The sequence below is a fragment of the Apis dorsata genome, unplaced genomic scaffold (genome assembly GCF_000469605.1).
Source record: "Apis dorsata unplaced genomic scaffold, Apis dorsata 1.3 scaffold_894, whole genome shotgun sequence".
Lineage (NCBI taxonomy): Eukaryota > Metazoa > Arthropoda > Insecta > Hymenoptera > Apidae > Apis > Apis dorsata.
The window spans coordinates 229,966-247,331 of record NW_006264009.1 but is presented as its reverse complement, the minus strand read 5'-3'; the positions used below and the strand labels follow the sequence as shown (position 1 = coordinate 247,331).

Below are 17,366 nucleotides of genomic sequence, written 5' to 3'. Positions count from 1 at the left end.
AAAAAAAAAAAAAAAAAAAACGCGACAGTTACGATCCGCGAACGTATCGATTCTTTCTTCCGCGATTTACTTTCCTCGTTATCTTACCGATTAATTTCGCGAAAAAGAAGCGGAAGAAAAAAAAGAAAGAAAACTCGAACGTGACGAATTAAGGCGTAGTCGAATCACAAAGGCGTGACGAGCGCGTGTTCATCGATCGATATTTTCGATTCGGAAGGAAAGAATGATGATGGATAGTATTTTTGCGCGATGGCGATGCTCGTTGTCAAGGGCGAAGGCTCGTATCGAGAGAAGAAGAAGAAGAAGAAGAAGAAGACGAAAGAGTACAAAGAGCACCAAATGTCCTACATTCGAGGTACTCGACCTTAACGGCACTCCGCGTGTTTCACAGTGGTATATACTCGCGACCGACATTCAGCATCCATCATTCTTTCGGAGGATATTTTGGCGAGAGAAAGAGCGAAATATAAATTGCATTGAATCGAGTGCATCGTTTCATCGCGTGTCTTTACGCACTCCAGTCTGCACACCCGTGACACACATAGCGTGTGCAGACATCGCGTCGCCTTGTATGAAAAGCTTCGTGACGTTGCCCTCGAAGATAGTCGACCGATAGGCGAACGCGCTTCACCGCGTTCTTCTATCTTCCATCCAGTGCAGTAGTTTTTCTACCTTCCGTATCTTTCAACCGTGAGAATGCATTAGACGCGTAGATAGATTTTTTTTTCTTTTTTTTTTTTTTTCCTCTCTCTTTTCCTTTCTTTTCCCCGTCGATTTTGCATCGATGAACTCTTGGCATTGACTCGACTGCACTTGTAGCGAGTTGCCTTCGAAGCTCGTGTGTTTATCGAACGTTAACGGGACGGACGTTCCGTTTAAGTCTTTTTACACTCGTCTGGCGAGTTAAAACGTTAAAAAGTGAAAAATGAACGGAGAAAAATTCTCGGAGGAAACAGAAGGGATTTTAAAGAATTTGACGCGCGTAAAGAATAAAGGGCAAGAGACACCACTGACGAAAGTAACATTTTAATATGTTGTAACTCGACTGGACATATAGGAAATATATTTTCGACTCGATGTTGATGCATTTCAACGTACATTAGTGGATAAAAAATTCGTCGAATGTGTTGTTTTTTTTTGTTTTCCGATATTGACAAAAATCGCTGCAATTATTTCTCTTTTGGCGTATAAATAACATGTGTTCTCCGTTATTGAATTATCATTCTGTGGTATGATTCGTAGTGACAGTGACAATTTTAATGGACACTTGTGACGACAATTAAGAACAATTAAGAACATTTTATTCGCGAAAATTGTGATTACACGCGAGTTATATAATCGAACGAACAAAGAACATTTTTATTATTATACAGAATTGGAAAAATAGTTGTAACGTTGTCGGGAAAAAGAAACAGAATTATTCTACGAATTTTTTATCCACAATATAGTGGGGGGATGGGATCGCGTTTCGAAAGGGGAACGCATCTTTTTAGACGAATCGATAATACGAATGATAGAGAGATACGGCATCGGTAGGCCGTAACGTAAGCTCATTAGGCCGTTATGAATTTCGTTCGTGTATTATTTTCCAATAACGGGGAGAATCGAAGCGCACCGCGACGAAACGTGCGGCAGGAATTGAAATTACACGAAGCACGTGTTATTAATACGCCACTGGCATTGCGGGAACAGCGCTGTTTTGCTCACTGAGTCAGAATTTCTGCTAATTCTACAACAGGGAAAACCACGCCGCAGAACCGAAATTGTAATCACCGGGAAATGCATATTGCCGTTATGGGGGGCATCCGAAGGGACACGGTTCCCGCTGCTGATGCAGCCGTTTTCCGCCCGCTGTTTATTGCGATTCCATGGACACGCAATCCGGGGCCAATGCTTATTTTTTCTCGGTTTCAAGGGGCACGGCAACACGGATTGGCCAATTATATACCGATTATATCCTATTTACCATCGTTGCATCGTACGAGTAATTCGCTTCAACCGCGTTTCGATGCCACGAAAAAGCGAAAAAACAAAAATTTCTCCCTCCTCTCCTCCGCGGTACGCGCATGCGTTTTTTTATCTTTCGGATCGTTGGCCTGGTCCGATGCAAAAACCATGGACGATATATTTCAATGGTCGCGGGATAAAACGAACCGGCACGAGAGTGCCGTTGACGATCATCCGCGTCGCGGTTGAAAAACAAACGTCGTAAATCAAGTCTGGAGGGGGATGGTGGGGTATTCGGCGCCGTCGGAGACGCGACGTTTCAAAATCGGGATCTCGTCGCGTCGTGGAGAAAATCGTATTCTCGTTCTCTTTCGCGGTGCTTGCAACTATTCTCTTTCGTGCGAAGACGATGGGATAAATTTGGGGGCGAAATTTGATTGGATTCACGAGGACGATGGGAAAATTGGCGCGATACGATACGCCTCGGGAATACCTAATATCGCGATCGTTTCCACGCGGATACGTTATTAAAAGACACCGCGAATCCGTGGCGCGGTGGGGTGCGGTATAACGCCGGTTACCGAGTTCATTACTACATGCCGGCCGAATGCGCGCATCGAATCGGAATACGAGGTATAACGGGCAGTTAATCCATATTACGGTAACTTTATCTGGCAGCGAGGAATACCGCAACGGACCAATCATAGCACTGCCTCCCCCCTCGACCGATGAGGATACATTATGATTAGTTTCGTGTATATCGCGTACGCGACCCGGCACGTATAACCTGACCTCGGTTCTAACCACTGGCTAAAATTACTGGGAATCGTGTCAATTGACTAGAGAACGCGTCCACCTACGTAATTCCACCTTGGCTGGATGAGAGTGAGCTGTCAGCGAGGCAATGTCTCGGCCGTCCACGGCCGAGTGGAAATTGGTTAATTGGGAAATTCGCAAATATGCCTCCTCTCCCCGCTCCCTGGATTAGTCTGGATTATTTGTGATCGAGCGAACGAAAGAATACCCGCGAATACGCCATTATTAATAACGGCGAACAATTGGCGAGAGAGGTGTAGGAGCTCGCGAGTCTGGAAATGATTGATTCGATAGTAGGAGGGTCGTTCCTTTTTTAAGATTTCTCTTTGAGGATCGTTGGCGTGTACATACCACCCCCGCATTTTTTGTGAACCTCGAGTGTATACTCGACGATAGAATAAGTAGCATACTGGCATTGCCGAGGGGTTCATAAATCTTTTGTCGAGAAGATCCCCCTTGCCATGCCTCGATCCGGGCAAAGCAAAAGGTCAAAAGCGGCGCGGCTGCCGGGAGCGGTTTCTTCGTTGGAGTGCAAGTAAAAGTGTCCTCTTATCGCGGGTGTTGACTCGACCCCGGCCCCGGCCGGGGATGAGGAATCATCGTAAATACGATTGCCTTCGCGAAACTTGGATCGAGTTTCTCTCGCATCGTTTCCACCCGCCTCCCATCCCGTCTAATGCGCCTCCATCCACCGATGGATGGACGATTAACTCGCCGATTTTATTATCGGCTCGAAACTTGCTCTCGATTCTTTAATACCGCACTCCTCCCTCGCCAAACTTATTCAGACAGACGTATATCGACTCGTATTTAAAAAGCGAATTTTCGATGCGTTAATATCGTTTTCTTCGTTTTCTTTATTCTTCGATCGAATACGTTTTCTTTCTTCTTTTCTTTTCTCGTTTTATCATCGCGACCGGAATCGGTTTTATCACTGTCGCAGTGATAATTGGATGATCGGTAATTGACGACTCGTGTCTAATTATTCGCGTGTCTTTAAACCCAAAAATTAAAATATCATCCAACGGTTTGGTCGATAACGAGACTCTCTTTCTTTTTCTTTTTGTTTCCTTACGTTGCTTTGAATCATCGTGGCTCGATAAAAACGCAAAGTAATCGCGATGTCGTCAATTTTCCTTCTCCGAGATGTGGTTAGATCGATCGATAAAATTAAACATCATCCCAAAATGTCATTCGACGTTAATTGACTCCCGTGCGATCCTCCCGGAATTCGAATACGCTTCTTCTATTCTTTTTCGATTCGAGGACGATTGCACTTCCGCCCTCGCTCCCCCATCCTGCTCTTTGTTCCTCGATGTTGGTCGTTCGTGCGTCGCGTGGCCGATCTTTTCCTCCTCGATTCAGTCGCTACAGAAATTGGTTTATCGGCGGACAAAGTATGAATAATTCAAACCGGACGATTCACAGTCCAATCAATTTGGGTCCGAAAGCAGCGTGGCACACAACCCGTAGTAGTCTAGGGGAGAAGCTTACCCGGACGGGGTGAAACGAAAAGGGCCATTAGCAGTCTACGGTCTGGTTTAATGCGAGATTCGAATTGGCCGTAATGTGCGTGTGCGCGTGTCGTGTCAAATCTAACTGTCGAGCAACGTTTTTTAAAAGAAGAAGAAAAAGAAGAGGAAATAAGAAAGGGCGACAAATTTTTATTCTTGGAGCATAAAGTAAAAAGTGATACGGGCAACGATCGATCGTAACAGATGTCGCGAGGATTTTTCGCACGCGCGCGGTGCGAAAAATTTGAAGGAATATCTTTGGGAATGATATCTGCGTACACTTTGCCACGTATTTACTTGAAAACGTTTGTTTCCTATCCTTTTATATACGAAATATTGCTGTAAGCGCGGATTTTACGTGGCGTATTCTCTTCTTATGCGTAATACGGTTTGCCATGAAAGTGTAGTTTACGCTGTAAACAACCCTTCTCCATCGGCTGTTTATGGAGTTGATTGTTGCGTGGCGGGGGGAGAGCATCGGGAGAGCATTGTTGTTTCTGCGGAAAATATCCGCGGTGAGAGAAATTCAATGGAAAAGAATTGCATCATCGTGTATCCCTCTCCCCCTACCCTCCACATCTCTCCGTAGATTTTCTATAAAGCTTAAAGATGGCCCGAGAAAGAAGAATCAATTTTCGCAAATCGAATCAGCTCCGGTTGGATTCCGGTCGGTACTCGACCGAGGCGTGTTCAATTTTACAGGCCATTAAAAATTTCTTCTCATTAGAAGGGATAATTTACGGGGCATTAGCTCCGACCGTTTAACCCACGAATTAGTAGGATTTATTTCACCGGTAACTCTCCTCGAATATTTAGTTATGCCTTTGACTAATCGTCGGGTTCGTTTTGAATCGAGCGCAAAGGTAAATACCACTTTACCAAATAGACAGAGCTTGGTATCTAAAGCGACGTGTAATTAATTCACCGACGACGACGAATTAGCGCCGCGATACCACCGCGATACGAAGGTGAGACCTGATCTGGTTAAAGTGAGAGATAACCTGGGATAAGCAGGGGAAGAAAGAAGAGAGAGGGAGAAAGAGAGAGAGAAATAGAATAGTATCAAGATGAAAAAGGAGAGGAGGAGATATAAACGTACGTGACATCTCGTCGCTCGCGAGAACAAGTTTCATAAACTCAATTACATCGGTTTTTCTCCATTGTTGATTTTCGCTCGAGATTTTTCCGTGACGTAATTGGTGAACGACGTACGATTCGCGTTCGTCCCTTCGTTCTTTTCGCGCGTCCACGGTGCACGTCGCGAATATCACCAGCGCTGGTCGATACGCTCCTTCGGTTTCGTGGATTTACCCAAACTCGTCCTTAATCGAATTTCGAATTGAATTCTTAGTTGGCCGGGTTTTCCCGGGGATTACGCGATTCTTTGAATCGCCGCCGATGAAATTACCGTGATGGATAATCCGGTTGGCGTCGTTGCCATCCAGTTTAACCGATAGTTTGAAAGTTGGCGTCAACCTCCCGTCTCTGTGTTTCGCCGTGGATGGAACGCGATGGACGTAGAACGCGTGTTTGCACGGAACACGGTGTTGCATACGCAGCTCGAGTCACGTCAGTTGATTTTCGGATGCCGTCGGTATCAGCAGCTTCCGGAAGCATCGTGAAACCACCGCGCACGGTATTAGTAGTCTTAGTACGTTGTAACTTACGCCAATCCGTTGCAATTTGCGGTTTAATCGAGCGTATCTGCTGGATCAATACGAGTGGCTCCTCGTCCTCCTTCCACCCTCGCCCCGTTTCTCTTTCTATTGCGTTTCTAAACTTGGAGCTTCTGTCTACTCGGTTCAACTCCTCCCTCCTCCTCCTCCTCCTCCATCGCTGTCCGCCGCCTTTTCTCCTCCCCGTTTCTCCTTTTCACTCGGCCCTCTTTTTACTCTCTCTTTCTTTCTCTCTCTCTCTCTCTCTTTTAGCGAGTATCGTTGAGATCTTTAAAAGCTTTCCATCGCTTCCTCGGAAAAGTTTATACGCGAAAATTACGATTATCATCGTAATTTTCGATCTACCGTTTCGCGATTCTAGATTCTAGACGAACGAAGGGAATATAATTTCCTTCCTCCTTTTCTTCCTTTTCTTTTTTCATCCGAATTCAGAGTTGGTGGTCGCGTCGTCGGTGGTGGAGAAAGAGCGTTAAAGAGAGGACTGTCCCGGACTCTCCTATTTCCTCTCCGACTTTTTCCTCGCGAAAGTCGCGAAAGCGTAGTCGTTTCACCTGGAAATGTTCGCAGATTACACAAGATCCCCAGGACGACTTTAAACTTAGCTTCCACCGACCTACCCCTCGTCGTGTGCTTTCGTGCGTTAATTAGGGAATGGAAGCGCTTTCACGGCACCCGCTGAACGCTCCGAAACTTACAAGCTCCGACGAGTTTTTGGAAGGAGAAGAGGGGGGGAGGGAGGAGAAGTTTTCCGGTTTTAGTGGAATACTTTCATCGCGATGCCCATCGTTGACCCATGTTTCACACGGTTACGGTCACATTCCCGATATTTATAGGAGAATCATTTTTCCGTTACGATTCTTCACCAAGTATTAATGGAACTCTTCCATTAAGCCGGAAAGCTTGAGCTCGATCCATGCTTTCACTACTCCTTCGCCAATTTCATGGAAATTTCCACAGGGGACCGCAACCGCGTACTGGGTTAATTAATTTCGACAGGATCGAGAATCGTTTTTGGATTACTGGTGTACGGTGTTTGGTACTAAATCTAGAGTTTTTTTCCCCCCCGTTTGTTCGTTGTAAAAGTAATTACCGCAATTATTTTCTTTCAACGGTAAACAAATTCGATATCTTGACATTTTATGTCACGCCTATTTCATTCTTTTTAATAATTTTTGACGCGTATTATTGGGTGTTAAAAAATGTTTGATCATTTCGTTAACGGGGAAAATAATAATGAAAAAAAAAAAAATCAAAAATAAAGCCTTGCCCCAACGGCGGTCATTGCCGCAGTCGGTGACTCGTATCCGACGAGATCGATCGGTCTCTCGAGTATCCCGCAGGATGCGTCACCACGCCACGTAGTCTGGTCACAAGGTAGTGTGTACACGATCCTTTCGTTGAAATTATTAATTTGATATACACATATATTCGAGGCATTATTAATTTGCATCTCCGTTATCTTCGATAAATGATCGATAAACTCTTATACCCACGACGATTTTCCAACAAACTCGTCGCCTTCGTTTTCGATCTCTCTTCTCTCCGATAATAATAATTTCTAAAATGTACTTTGGACTCGGGCTTGGACACGTCCTCGTCCTCGCGCAACTTCCGCAACTTCTTTTCGCCGTGTTTTTCCCCCGTTGACACGATGCTTCTTCCACCCACGCGCCCCGTGTCACGTAGCTCGCGTGAAATTGCACCTCTTGGTATATATAGGTTTTCCACGATTCTCTACGTAATACGAATTTATAGAGTGGAGAGGTTGGCTTTTGTACGGCGATTTACCGAAACGAGGGCGCTCTACGTGCTCGAAAAGAATTAGGGGATATTTGGTAACGAGCGGGTCAAGCCGTCGCCCCGTTTAAAAATCGGGGGCGCCCCCCTCCCGATTTCGTATCCCGAGCTTTGTCGTTGACCGTTCACTTCCTTTCGAGCTACGATTTCTCGCCCCCCTCTTCGAGTCACGAATCACAAGCTTTTCAATCGGTCGCCGGTACGACTGGCATTCCGAGAAAGATCGATCGTTCGTTCTTCCTCCCTATCTCTTTCTCCGTCTCCCTTCTGTTTTGTCGCAGGACGATGCGTCAGTCGTGAGATAGCTAAGGGAGGGAATGGTAGGGACAAATGGAGGGTGTCCGGAGGATACTTGGAGTCGGGAGTACCCGTTGGCTCTCCGAAACATTTCTCTCCCTTCCTCCTTCCTTCTCTCTCTTCCGTGTCTGCATTTCTCCCCTCTGTTCTCTCTCTCTCTCTCCCTTCCTCGTTCAGCTCCTCTTTCTCTACCAGCCGCATCCTCCTAATATCGTGGCTTAAGATGTCCGATACACACGTACGTACGATCGACCGGTCGTGTGCATCCCCACAGGATTGTAATGCCCCGGTTTCCTGCTGAGAGGAAAGAGCAGGTATGCGAAAAAAGAAAAGAAAAAAGAAGAGAGAGGAGAGAGTGGGGGATAGGGGATGCGAAAGATGCAGACAGATATCGAGTTTAGTTGATCGCGTTTCAAAGGAAACTGGATCACGTTCAAATGTGGAAATTTGATGTAGCGCTTACGAGGTTTACGTTTCCTTTCGATCGGAATACCATGGATTAATCGAAGAAAGAGTATCGTCCCAACGATTCCGTTGTTGGACGGTGTGCTCGTCTAAGGTGTCTTGCCGCCATTTTACGAGGCAAGTTGGCAGGGTTAAAAATTCAGACCTCCTTTCGTTTCATTAATTAAGCCAAACTTTGAAGGAGTCGGCTAAAAGTCGACTCGTTTCCTTCTTGGAAGAGTTAGTGAACACGTTAAACAGCCGGTATACGGTCTACCGACCTTCTATATACGCGCTCCCCGGAAAATTGTAGAGAAGAGATGCCGGCGAGGAGGGGAGAAGGGAAGAAAGGAAGAAAAAAGAAAGAAAAAGAAAAACGAAACGAACAGCGGTTTCGAGGAAAAATGAGCCGAAAACGAAGTCGGATTGGCCGAGGATCTATTTGGTTGTCGGATCATTTTGTGAGAAGAGAAACGAGCCATATGCTTCGAATGACACGACTACCGGTATTTTTGCCTTGGAGTTGTCGTAAAATCGGGGATGAAAAATGGGGAAATTCGATTCGTGATCCAGAAATGTTGAATACTCGAGCAGGGAAAAAGTGAGTTTTTTCAATGTTGCTCGGTACTAGCAACAAATGAATGGACAGTTTTCTCATTATCGCGACACGGTCAAAATTTTCGGTGTAATATCATTGAACCTGGCCGTGTAAATATTTAAGCCACCCTTGAAGATAACAGAGATCTGTGAGACCGAGAGAGCGTGGAAGAGAAAGAGGAGGAAAGAGGGAGAAAATGAGAGCGACAGTCGGAGAAAGGGGGAGAGAGAGAGAGAGAGAGATGAATTGGTGACTGCATATATCCCTTGTGGTGGTCGAGTGCGCTCGCTGTTTTAGTGGTAGTCGTGTGGGTGAGGGGGTGGTGACCACGTGACCGCCTACGGGCGCCATGTTAGGTACGAGGAGTGCCGATCTCGCACGAAGTCGCACGAAGTTGGAGTCGCCATGTGGTCCTCGTGGGTTCAGCCGATCAATACCTTGCCGGCTGCTGGCACAGCCAAGAGAGTACGAAGTTATGCACGCGCAACGATGATGATGCCACCGACCAAGACGACGGCTTCGACATTTTGGGGGTCATTGTTTTTTCTTCTCTTTCTCTCTCTTTATTTCGTTTCGTCTTTTGTTCATCTTTTCTTCTTCTCGTTCGTTGCATCGAGAATTGTACGTTGTAATCGCATCCTCGATTCCTGAAATATTTTTTGCGACGTGAATCCAGTCAATGATCGAATTTAATAGACGCGAAGAAGAATGGTTTCTAGGATGAAAAAAAGAAAAGAAGAAAAGAAAAAAAACTTTCGTGCGATTTTCCTTTGCGCTTTGGTAGCTAGAAACTTATGCGATTGTCTTTGACCATCTTAGCTTAAGTGGAGTTGAGAATAACACGACTAAGACTGTTGTCCGACTTTGGCTTGTTGAGAATTTATCAGCCGTGCTCAATCCTTCGAGAAAACTACTTCAACAGATACCTCGAGTAGGTAAACTTGGTCCTAAACCATCACGAGAATTAAATTCGCGAAGTTAATGTGTCTTTCGAAATTCACGAATCTCGACGATATTTTACGTTACCATCTTCAACGTATATAAAAATATTCGCACGAAACGATTTGAAACCGATACATTTTTATTTCTTTCCCAATTTTATTCGTCGTTACTCGTATCCACGAAATACATGTGAAACATCTATCTGTCGTTTCACCTGCCCCTTACTCGCGCCAAACGTTAAAATGATGGAGGCGAAATAACCCCGATAGTTTCCATTATTGAAACAGGGTGGCGCGCATCTGTTTCCGTTGCCCTAAGGGACGATTATCCTCTACCTGCGTGCCAAGGAGAACACGAAAGCACGCGGTATCGGGAGAGAACTCGTCCAGACCAGTGGCATTTCGAGGTGTCATCCGTCTATTCCGGCATGACTCGAAGTCTCAGGGTTACCGTGGTAATACGGCGAGGAACAAAGGTGGTCGGCATGGTGGTGGCAGTTCCATACCGCGTTGCTCGATTGCCATTTCCAATATCTTTCCCCCTCGTGTTGGACGGGGCATGTATATCCATTGATAGCGCGTCAGGGAATTTGTCGTCCCTTACTTTCGCCTATCTCCCTTTTCGTTTTAGTAATCCACTTAATTTAATCCAGCACGCGAGCTCCATGTCGATGGCCCGTGCCCGTCTAGGAACCACGGTGAATTTCTTTGGAATTCGGCCGATTACCTGACCGCTCTGCAATTCTTTCTTTCCACCTGTGCTTATTCCCTTTGACCGATCCTCGATGCCCAATGCATTATTCCACGTCCTTTCCTCTCTACTCTTTTATGGGCTGACCTTTACACGCGAAATCGCGTTAACCAACGATCCATTCGTACCCCCTCTATGCTATTCTCTCTCCCCTTTTCCGATTTTTTTTTTTTTTTTTTTTACGAGACCCGTCGGCCACCGCCGCACTTTCGAAGGTCGTGGTTCGTCTGGCATTTCGCGATAGGACAAAGCCGACTATTGCTCCGGAGAGAGAGAAAGAGAAAGAGAGAGAGAGAGAGAGATGGAATTGGAGAAAACGAGAAAAAGATTACTCGACTCGTATCGCGTTTAATTGTTATTCGAATCGAATAGCATTTTGAAGTCCCGATATCGATGCCGCCTCGTTCTTTGATTTCGTACGCGATCGTATAATTAGAGAAATGGCGTGTAATTATCGCGGAAGAAAGATCGATCGCGTCGACTTAATCCAGGTGTCGACCTAACACAACCTCCTCCTCTCCCTCATTCTCGATTTCCAATACCGGAATCGCTTGCAGTGGTGGATGGAACGCTAGATGGAACGATGCATCGNGCGTCGATAAAATTTTGTCGTTGTTCCGTGGCTCGTGGCTCCGCGCCACCCCTCCGCCATCCCTCTTTTACGACTTTCTCGTCCGTACCGCGAGCACATATATTTGTCTCTATCTCTTCGGGGAGGCAGAATAGTTGAGAGAGATTATGGAAAAGCTATGTGCTCCGGAGAGAGATAACGGATGTTCGGCTGCAAGTTACAGAGCGAGAGGAGGGAAAGGGGAAGATAGGGATGCTGCGAAATGATGAAAGAGAGTACGAAAGAGACAAAACGGACGGCGAACTGGAGCGTGGTTGGGAAGGGGGACGGAAACAGGGGGGAGGAGAGGGGAGCGGAGGAGAAGGGTCCGTTCTCAGGGCGAGCCGGCCCAATCCGGCTTTACCGTCTCATCATGCAAATTGTACGACTGTGGGATAAGTGAAGGAGCTGCCGCCGCTATCGTTCTCCACGCGTGTTACTCTCTTTACTCGAGAACGCAACTATCGACGATCGAGTGTAATAAACCTTCCCCTTCTTGGGAACGATGGAACTTCTTAATTGGAAATGGGAGCGTAGCTTTTCAAGTTTTATTCGTGTTTATCGTGTAAAATTGTCATCGATTTACATTTACGCGTATATATACGTTGTATGCAAACGCAGTTTGCGCATCAGTCGTTCGAAAAATCGACATCGTACATATTTTTCGGTTTAAAACTTTGTATTAGGTTCTCTTCAAAGAACCAATTTCGACTCGAAGAGAATATGAAATGAAGATTTCAAAAATCCATTACTCACTGGTGCTTTATTAATATCGGCGTGTACTGCTCTACTCTTTTTCTCTCTCTCTCTCCCAGCATCGACCGTTCATTGCATCCGCTTAATTCGCTGTACGAAAATGCTGTACGAGAAAGAAATTCGACGTGTCGTTGCGTTTTGAGAGAGAGAGAGAGAGAGAAAGAAAAAAGGAAGAATAAAAAAAAGAAGCACCATGGCCTGTTTGGTATGAAACGAATACTTGAAGCGATGAGATGAGGTTAATCACCCTCTGTGGGATTTGGAGGGCAACGTTCACGATAAATTTAATCCGTGGAAAATCAAAACGTTGTGCGCGAACCCCTGTGTATTTTTTATGAGGGAAACGCGCGTTCCTGGTTAAAAGGTAACCAGGATTTTTTCGTTTCCCGTCTAGTGCGCATTTAAAAAGTTGGTCCAGAGTTTTGAATCAGCTCTTCCAGTTATGTTCTCGGTTATTTGGGAAATTAGCAACTCCGGGCTACCGGGTCTAAAGTCTATTCGGTTGGACGCCGTAATAAAAATATAGCGAGCGAGCACAAGAGCTTCACGAGCGAGTTCACGTTGGCATGGCATGGCCATGGCTGGGCTACGCGTTGTTCCTGCTAAATTCTATCCGATCTCTCTCTTTCTTTTTTTTTTTTCAAGGTCTCTTCTCTCCTCCTCCATCACCTCCGCTAACCGATTCCATTCTTTTTTCTCTCTCTCTTTTTCTTTTTCTTTTCTCCGCACTTCCCCCCCCCCCCTGTTTTCGACTTTAATCCCAGAACCAAGGAGAAAATAGTGGCGCGTGTACTTAACGCTTTAAGAACGTGGCATCCGCGCTGCGCTGTCTGGGCACGTGCGCCTCTTACGACCCCCTTACCTTTATCCCTCCATTTTCTGCCTTCGTTTTCTCCTTTTTTTCCTTTTTCCCGACCGTGCGTGCGTCTCTTTCGTTCCTTCTTCGCTTATATTCCTCACTTTTCGACTCTTTCCACCGCGATTCTCCTTACGATTGCCCTTTTAAGTGACGGCGAGTGGACGTCGAAAGGGTTGATCGATCGGCGATAGGAAGGAAAGGCAAGAGAGCACTTTATAAATACGGCCGTTTTAATAAAAAAAAAAAAAAAATTGATGGGTGGCAAGTAGCAGGAGATGAATTTGACGAGTGTCGTTAGCCGTTTAATTACCGTTGGATCACCGGCGTCACGCATCGAGAGTTTTCACGATTTTCTCTCGTGGAAAAATGGAATTTCGCTATATTCACCGTCGAATATCTTGGACGAATCGAAACAGCCTGCCTTTTTTTTATAACTCTCGTACACCGAGATCTAGATTCTATTATCATTAATTTTGTAATTTCAATCATTTTTTCCTCCCCTTTCGATTCCTTTGTTCGAAAGCAACGAACACCGAAATACGATTTAATTAGTTGAATCGATGAAACGAACATAAACCTCGCGCGTTTACTTTCTTTCTTCGGGATCATCTCCCCCTTCCTCCAAATAATTATCGAGAAAATTCGAACGAGAGAAGATAGAATTTTATGAATTAATTTGCGAGTGCAAAGGATTCGTATGTTATTTCTGGTGGGTTTATGCTTTTGATTTATTATGTATCGTGAGTTAGCAAGAAGCTGATGACAGTACGTACAACGCGGATACAATTTCATAATTATTATCCCTGGAAGCGCTATAAAGAAATGGCTTTCCATTGGCTAATCCCCATGTTTCCACGCGAATACATTTCATTTCGTTGTATTTTTTATTTATTCATTTCCTCATAGTTTTCTTTCTTTTTCTTTTTTCTTTTAGATGATATTTATAGATATTTATCCGCGCATTTCAAATTATTATTATTATTATTTTTTTTGCCACGTACGTATTTGGATTCGTTTTGTTTATTATTGAAAAATACATTATGATCCGCGTCGCTTTATTAAATTTGCGAAATAAAAGGAAACCTTTGATACCCAACTATAATTTCCATCGAACCGTTGTAATTTCGTTCAAGCTCCTATCCTATTCACAATTCGATCGCAAACTCTTGACAATAAATTCGGCCGGTTTATTGTTCGTCGAACGATGAACGTAATCGAGTTAAACGGAATACAGTATTATCATTGTCCAAATACGCATCCGAATGCTCGAATGCGGTGTGCGCGATGTCATCTCTGCGCGAACTTCGTTAAAGGAATAACGAATAAAAGAATCCTCTTCGTTCTTCGCGCGAATAGTAGTTTTCGATTCGAGATTTCGAAAATATCGATACTTCTTTCTCTCTCTCTCTCTCTCTCTCTCTCTCTCTCTCTCTCTCTCTTTCTCGCATTTTAAATTCGATTAGGATAAAGTTTCTTAAATTTTAGATCGGAAGGATTAAATTTGACGCGATATTTCATCACACGGAGCGTGTTAAACGAGGGAATTCTGTCGACACCACTCGGACAAAATACGACGTCGCGAGCCAATCAGTTATTCCATCGACGATCCGTCGTTACGAGCATCCAGCACCGGTTCGCGTTTGTTTCTACACACACGTTATGTCGATGTAGCGTCAGTTTTATTGGCAATTTCAGAAATTGCGCCCGAGACGCGAGTGTCGTCCATTTTCTTTGCCGACAGATGTCTCCGATGAAACGAAGGCCGGACCAAATTCTCCTCGTTTTTTCTCGTTTACACGCGTTGTTTTTTTTTTTTTTTTTTTTTTTTTTTTTTCTCCTTCTTTTTTTTTCCCTTCCCTTTTCAAATAGTTCGATCCTCTGACAGAGTTGGAACATAAGTTTCACTTTGTAACCATTTCGAATTGGAAACCGTTATACTGACTTATTGGTTCGTGATCCGTTTGGACACGTGGAAAAAGGAAAAGGGGAGGTGAAAGAAAAAAAAAAAAAGAAAGAGAGAGAGAAAAAAATAAAGAAAGGGAGGGAGGGAGGGAAAAAGGACGGAAGAAGGAAAGGAAAGAAAAGTGCAAGTTCGACCTCTCCCTTTGTCTTTCTTTCGTGGTACGCTTCGCCATCGGCGACGAGGATAATCGAAAGTCGAACGAAACCAGGCCAGACTCGGTGCCAAATCGTTCCCGAATTTCCTCTTTCTCGTTCCCCCCGTTTTCTAGATCGAAGAAACTTGGTATTGTCCCGAGGAAAATGCCTCGAGGACGAGTTTTCGAATGAAAATCGAACTCCTAGTTTCTCTCCATCCTCTCTCCTCTGCCGGAAAACATTTTGGACGAGCGTTTAACGATTTAAATAATCGCACGAGAAAACTACATACAACTTTTTTTCCTCCCCTCGTTGTTTCGCATTTATTTGTTTTTTTCGCAATTAGAACAAGTTGTTTGGATATTTTCATCGTCCTTTTTTTCTTCTTGTTTTATTTTATTTTATTTTTTTTTTTTTTTTGTTCACTTGTTTGTCTACGTATTTACCGTTTCCCTTTTTTTTTTTTTTTTTTTTTTTCCCTTGTTTGTCTACGTTTTTACCCTTTCCCTTTTTTTTTTTTTTTTTTTTTTTTTTTTTTGTTCACTTGTTTGTCTACGTATTTACCGTTTCCCTTTTTTTCTTTTTTCTTTTTTTTTTCCCTTCCCTCCTGTCTACAATTACCTTTTCCAACAGAGACGATTTACTCGCCCTCCCGCTCTTCTTTTTTTTGTATTTTATTTCTCGACCGAGTTTTGGCAAGCGAGATTGACGTTCGGCAATATTTTCGAAGAGATTTATCGCTCGCATCGTGCACACACGGCCAATCACGTCAGCGAGCTTTAACGGTGCATATAAATAAAAAAGCTGTTAGTTGAATGAAAGATCGTTCAGGGAGGGGAGGAAGCTTTGTTATCGTTCGAAATTGCATCGAGAGAAGTATCGTCTTGGAGGAGTGGATATTTTTCATTTTCTCTTTGGGTGTTGGCCGTTGCACCGACCGATACCTCTCCTCTCCGTCCTTTTACTCGAGCCAAGTCGAACAAATTGAACGGAGAGGACTCGGATGGGTGACCGATTTCTTTTTTTTTTTTCTTCTTCCTCTTCCTCTTTTTCTCTCCTTTTTTTTTTTTTCTACTCCTCCCTTTCCTCCCTTTCCTCAAAGAGTGGACCGGTTGGGACCGTTGTACCCACCGACTCCGATGTACCGTTAATGGCGGTTACACACTCGAGGGTTGCGCCGGTGTACACGAAACTACATAGTTGGCCAGCCTCGGTGCATAATTATCAGTCTCCGAAGCACGCAGTGTGCTAATTACAGAGTAAGGTATTAGTTCACGACGTCAGGCGTGTTAGGGTCGGTGTAAATATTTGGCAAGGGCCGAGGTACCGGGTACGGAGTGGGGGCCTCTTCGGTCCTTTGCTTGGTCTCTCCATCTTTAAATTATACTATCGCGATCTCGGTGATCGAGGAAATTTGAATTTTTCTTCGTTCTAATAAATAAATAGTGATTTCATTTCCTTTTTTCTCTTTTTTTCTTTTCTTTTTCTTCTTCTTTTTTTTTTTTTTTTGGAATTTTTACAGATTGTACACACCAGTCAGTATCGATTCGAACAACGAAGAGGATTATTGTTTGTCCGGGAATTCCATATTTTTCCCCTCGACACACGTTGTTTTTATTATTATGCGATTCATCGCGAGCGAACGTTTTCTTTCTTTCTTTTTTTCTTTTTTTTTTTTTCTCCCTTACGAACCTATTTTTGGCGAATCGGGGGTGCTTGGATCTTGGATCGGCGGTGGCGAGGGGGGGGGGGGGCAGCGAGTCGGAGTGGCGGATCGAAAAAGTGAAATAGACCGTTCCGCGAATTAATCGAAGTTAAACACTGGATTAATGGCATTTTTTGGGAAGGTTGGGAACTCGACCCACGCGAAACTACGTTTAAATATTTGACTTTCGGCGTTGTCGGTGTCGATTGGATTTCGCTCGGCTTGCATCCGCGCGATGCAGCGAAAATTCGGCCCCTCGTGTTCGGCCCGTTGTGTGCGCTTTTCAAATACAACATGGAGCGCTCGTTTCGAGCGCGTTTCCCATCACGGTGGCAAAGCCTTGAATGGAACATTTATCCGTCGATCGGTCGCCAAAATTTTCGCCAACGTCAAAAGAAAGGAAGAGGCGTTTTCGGGGTTTGGCCTTCTGCCCTTGGCTGCTCGATTGTCCGGTTACAACCCCATCCGTCCATCCATCGCCGATAGGCAAGCCAATTTGTCGGTTTCCCAACGCGCAGAAACCAATGCGCGTTCCCTTTTCGCCTCGCCGAAATTTTC

At 44.6% G+C, this 17,366-nt stretch overlaps 1 protein-coding gene and 1 long non-coding RNA gene across 2 annotated transcripts in view; both read left to right on the top strand.

Annotated features, from left to right (window-relative positions):
• LOC102674667 (semaphorin-1A) overlaps nucleotides 1–17,366 on the top strand; it is a gene marked incomplete at its 3' end in the record, with an annotated part of 138,131 nt that overhangs the window by 1,688 nt on the left and 119,077 nt on the right. The gene's annotated exons all lie outside the window — the stretch shown is intronic.
• LOC116186548 lies at nucleotides 4,540–9,283 on the top strand. Its single transcript, XR_004151558.1, has 3 exons — nucleotides 4,540–4,737; nucleotides 8,109–8,114; nucleotides 9,269–9,283. It is a non-coding gene; the product is annotated as an uncharacterized LOC116186548 (long non-coding RNA).